Genomic DNA, 6,112 nt, shown 5'->3' with positions numbered 1-6,112 from the left:
ATTAAAAGCCAGACCGGACGGATAAATCATTATTGCCATTAATGTCTGCGAACCTATTCAAATAGGCTTCTCTTTCCTAAAGTCTCCCCATCTGTGTGGGCTTGTGTTATATTCAAATCACCATAATCAACTTTGCTGTGTATGCTGCATCTGGAAACGATAATTAATGGCATTGTTTAAAGCCTAATTTTTGCATCCTTGATAAATGAATAGATTGCTAATGGTATCATTTGAATAAAAAATGAAAGCTTCAAAAAAGCATATTAGTAGGAGGGGACTGGGTGCGTGTTGATCTGCAGTGAAAAACGTTGCAATCTGTGCCGTGTTTAACGGTTTTGAGCTTGGGAGCATTGCAATCCTTAGTTCAAGAAACTCTAAGTTCAATAATCATAGAAATAAAAATGGGATAAGAAAGCTATTTCATGCACCGACATCACTCTGTCTAGAATTCCCAAATAAATGAAAACGCCACAATCAAGCCTCTGTCATCACCTGCCATTTGAGCCTTATTCATGTCATATCATCATTTCGCCGAACTAATTTAGCACAGCCTGCTGATTTTTATACTATGAATAATATTAATCATAATCTCCTATTTCAGATCTTGTGGAATATTTCTTTTCTTTGAGGTGAACCATATTGTTAAAACTGGGATTAGGTGACTTTTAAGAGCAATTGTTAAAGGTTCTAGGAAATCTTAGACACTCAAAGCAAATGAAGTGACAGAAAAGACACAAAATAAATAGATGATTAATAACATAACACTTCCTTGATTTTCATAGGTCCAGGAAGCAGTAAAGAGCATTACTGGGAACTCAAAGGCCTAATTAAACATGATGGATCACATTGCTTGTGATTTTATCCACTATTGATGAGTGTGAGCTTTGGCTGCAAGAAAAACAGAAATGCAAGAAGCAGACTTGTTACGTCAAACTATCAATTCCCACTTAGGCTCGGCGACATGCTCCTTAAACTGAATGGAAAACTTAATTTAACACATAAACACTCCAGATTTGTTTTAACACAGAGAAAGGCCGATATGACGCAGACTGATATGTCTCCCGTAAGCACCACTCGGACTGCGATGACATTGATTATGATTTTCAGCCTCTCTGAGGTCGATCTGCCCGCCAGCACAGTCAGACTGACCTGCTAATGCCATATGTCTAGAGTAAGAGCTTCTGGGTAGAAAGGAAATCTGACTCTGGTGAAAGAGCTGTGGTAAAATCACCGTTATTTCTGCCATGGCGGCCAATATTTTTTTGATAGTTTGCGCTGACAGAGATTTTAAATCAGTCTGACACGGCTTCATGAATGCTCAGATATGCTCCAAAAGCATTCGCAGGTAAAGCAGGCGTTAAGCTCAAGACAAGCAGAGGAGCACAATTTCCGAGTCAGGTTGGAGAGCAACCTCGCAGAGATGGGGGAAGTGTGAACACATTAATTTATTTTGGTAATCTCTCTCTCTTTTTGCCGTCTTTGTCAAAATGAATGACAACAATTTGGCTGAAGATCTGGGATGCGCAGGCAGCATTGACAGGCGAATTATCAGGGGCCCAGCGCTCCTTATTATCAGCGGAGAACTCATCAGAGGTGCGGGTGCAGGAGTCCTCTCTGCTGTCACTATCTGTCAGTAGGACAAGCTCTGCTGCAAGGGCCAGCTGACAGGTCATTTCAACAATAACAATTACTCCGATTACTGGTGTCATAAACAATTCACCCAAGGCAGAGCAATAACAAAGCTTTATAATTCACAGCCACATAAATAAATGCCAGCAGGTAACAAGTAATTTACCAGAGGAATGGATCCCAATACATGGCACGTTTCATTGTTGCGGGGCAAATGAAAGCCAGGCACTGGAAACATACATGATAACAAGAAACAGGAATTCGGCCATTAGAGAAATTACACGTTAAATCAGTGCACAAGGTGTACTGTGCAACATTACAATACAATGCAACACAATAAAAAAAGATTAGATAGATAGACAGACAGACAGACAGACAGACAGACAGACAGACAGACAGACAGACAGACAGACAGACAGACAATTAATGTGCCAAAGCTTTGCAGATTACATACAGCAAAAAAATCACATTTCTGCCAGCATTTATATCCATAAGAATACTCCTGGCATTTCTAATTATTCCAACTACATCGGATTAAATATATCTAGAGTAATCAAGATCCAACTTCACCCTGACTTCTGATTAACTGAACTAGTTAAGCACAATTCCACGGGGTGTAATTGAACAAAAGCCGGAAAGAGCCTTGCCTACAGTGCAGGATGAGAAAATGTGCTTTTGTTACCAGTTCTCAGATGAGAGAGATAGTAGAGCTCATCCCGGTGCTGGTTTGGGGAGGGGGGGGACTCACTCCTCTCTCAGTCAGCTGCAGTTCGTCTTCTCTTCTTGGACCACCATCCTTTTTGGGTTGTGCATCTCATTTGCATACATTTGTTTCCAGCTGAGGAGGCCTTCAGCTCATTAAGGCGTTCTCTTACAATCTCCCAGAATCCTGCTGCTCCCAGCCACTACCTGCTGCGGAACGAGGACACTGCTAGGCGCCGGAGAAAAGAAAAAGAAAGAATGAAAAGAAAAGAAAAAGGAGAGGGGAAGAAAGCAGAAGGGAGGGGGAAAAGGCAACACGTTCTTCAGTCCAAAACAAAAGCCGAGGGCTGGTATAAAGGAATCCACTGTGTGTGTTTGTGCCTTGTTTTCTACTCTCCCTTGGAAGCGGGCACCGTTTTGTGTTAAGTAGCCTCCTGTCATGACAGATAACTCTGCGGGTCAAGAGTCAAAGTTGAGGGGAGGGTCAGCAGCACAACATGCAAGCCAAGCACTGAAAGGGATACCTATCTGACTGCACAGCACTGGCTTTTTGCTGTTTTTTTGGAACTCTAAAAGACAAAAAAAGGGGTAGACAGGGGGATACATTGCTTCCAGTTAGCACACAAACCTGCAACAGAATATCAAATACTACGATTTTACATGCTTGCCTTTGTAAAACTGGCTGTAGATTGTTGCTATGCTTTTTTTTCACCTTTTGTTTCCAAGTCTGATTGCTTGGAAAAGTAACAGCACACCTCTTCTCAATAAGCCGCTTGTTTCGAGACATCATTCATGTCTGTAGCAGAAATGGTGTGGGACAAATTACACACCAAAGTGTATTTCTAAAGGGTTAGGGGTTTGTTCATAACTGTAACCCTGTGAGTATGAGAGATATTGATACTTGCATTAGCAAACGCCACTAATAAACAGTCCATTGAGTCTGAAGGCATGCTGATACGGGCTGAAGTGCAGGAGCGACTTGAGTTTATTTAAAGCATGACGACCCCTGGCCAAAACCTGCTTCAGTGGAGGGATGAATCAAATTTTAATGGCTCATAAAACACAGCAATTCCTCTCAGTGCATTTTTCGACCGCATTATTCGTGGCCGCGCCATGTCGCCTCTTTTTGTCTGCAAAGTGAAAGGCTGCAGTGAGTGGCCACGGTTGGAGCTCTACTGGCATGAAGAGAGGTGGGAAGAAAAGGAAAGCCATGAATACGACGGCATGATTAGTGGCGTGAAAGAGACTTTCACACATGCACACACACACACACACACACACGTTTACTTATCTAAATAAGGACATACCACTGACTTCTATTGATTTACACTGAGCTAAATAAGTTTTCCATCTCCTGAACCTTTTTTTTTTTTTGCATTTTACAATTTTTTATTAAGACATTTTTAAAATGTGTTTATTAAGCAGTTTTTCTCTTGGTTACAGATTTCCGTAGGTGATTTCAAGTTTTACTATCCTTATGAGGACATTTGGTCCTCTATTGTGGGAAAAATCTGACCCAGCGAGAAAGAGACTTTCACACATGCACACACACACACACACACACACGTTTACTTATCTAAATAAGGACATACCACTGACTTCTATTGATTTACACTGAGCTAAATAAGTTTTCCATCTCCTGAACCTTTTTTTTTTTTTGCATTTTACACTTTTTTATTAAGACATTTTTAAAATGTGTTTATTAAGCAGTTTTTCTCTTGGTTACAGATTTCCGTAGGTGATTTCAAGTTTTACTATCCTTATGAGGACATTTGGTCCTCTATTGTGGGAAAAATCTGACCCACACACACACACACGTTTGTAAATTAAGCAAATTAAAAACACTACAAATTTAATTCTCACCTAAACCTGTAAAGGAAAGGTTTTGCAATTTTAGAATAATTTTTTGGTAACACTTTATTTTAGCATGATGTAGTTACACATGCTACATGTAATTATAGTAGGCTAATACAAGTCAATTTTGCATAATTGCAAGCAACTAATCCTAAACCAAACCCAACCTTAACCATATAGTAATTACACAGTAACTAAATCACCTTGAAATAAAGTGTAACCCTATTCATTCATTCATTTATTTTCATTTCTGAATTAATATTATAATTGAGAATGTCCCCAAAGTGAAATTCAGTGATAGTTAGCTTACTTCTGGGGACAAACTAAACCCAACACACATAAAGATAAAGAGAAAAGCCTTTCACTTTCAGAAGCTTTCAGATGTAAAGCCAGTAGGCACCAGCACAATGGGAGGGGGGTTAAAAAATCAAGCATTGTCTCTCGATTAAAAAAACCTCTCAGCCATATTCATGTTTGCTCCACCCATGACATGCGCCATTTGCTCGCATGGAAATGGCCCTGGTGTTGATTCACTCACCAGTCGAGCTGGCCTGGGGGCTAGATAAATAAACATGCATCTGTTGTGTTATTTAATGCTCTGTGTCTTAACTGTTGGGTCGCAGTCTGCAGGCTTCACGAGACTCAGCTCGTGCTGAAAAACTCAGCCGCCCGTCTGCCCTCAGCACGACAGCTAATGCTGTTAGCATAGCGGCAATCCATCACTCTCTGGATGTGTGTGTCTGAGAAAACGTATGAAAGAAATAGAGATGTAAGCTGGATCTCCTGTGTGCCTGCTTTCAGAGTTTGTGTGTATTAGGGGATTATGGAGAGCGGCTGTCAGACAGACTCTATATCTCTGCTCAGTGTCAGTGCTCACCACGTCTCTTCAGGGTTTGAGAGTTGCATAATATATTTTTGCTTATTCATTTTGACGTTTGTTCCAAACTCTCAGGCTATGAATTATTATTATTATTATTATTATTTTTAAATATAATTTATAATTTAATTTATATTTTATATATTATATTATATTAAAATATAATTGATAATATATTTCAACTTTTGAAATGTTTTTGGTATGTTGCATATTTGAAATATAGGAAGTATGCATATGCTAATTTATCTAGTGCATTAAACATTTTAAGTTTATTATTTTATCTTCTAACTACATCATGTATTTGCTATTGTTACATTTAAAGGTGATGAATTCTCTTGTTTTTCATTCAAACTTTATTTTGTGCATAATTTTAAAATCATGTTTTCTATCTATTTTGTTAATATTGAAATAGATCAAATAATAATAAACAAACAAACAAACAAATTAATTAATTAATAAATAAAGTTTGAAAATCTCCCACTGACTGATAGAATGTCCAGCATTCAAAATGGAATTAATCGCAATAATATTATCATAAAATTTGCATATTGGTGTTCTTCCATACATCTATTTGCATAATGAATCGCAATTAGTCTTTCTTTCTTTTTCTTTTCTTTTTTAATTTATCCATTATTTTGCATGTTACGAAAAATCCTCCCTCCTTCTCAATTTCTGCTTTTTTAATAATTGTATCAACTTTTTATTTGTAATTTTATCTTTTGCAGTTTGACTTGCAAGCAGTTGTGTTTACTTCAGGAAATGCAAATCTATATATATATTTAATGTCTATTTGCATGCATGTGGATAAATGTTTCTTTGTTCTATCATGCTGCAAAAATATTGCCCTCAAAGACACAATGAAGATATACTACTGCTGTTAATATATTGGCATTTTAGAAAGCCTATATACTTTATAGGCATTATGGCAAGCAAGCATTATCTTATCAAATCACTGCAATCAACATAACTGAGCGATATTATTCTTCATACCTTTCTAACGATGACAAATAGACACAGTGCTTTGAAAATTAGCATGGAGGCTTGTTTAAG

Source organism: Sinocyclocheilus rhinocerous, unplaced genomic scaffold (assembly GCF_001515625.1).
Source record: "Sinocyclocheilus rhinocerous isolate Xijiao unplaced genomic scaffold, SAMN03320098_v1.1 scaffold780, whole genome shotgun sequence".
Taxonomy (NCBI): Eukaryota; Metazoa; Chordata; class Actinopteri; order Cypriniformes; family Cyprinidae; genus Sinocyclocheilus; species Sinocyclocheilus rhinocerous.
Note: the sequence above shows the minus strand (reverse complement) of the source record.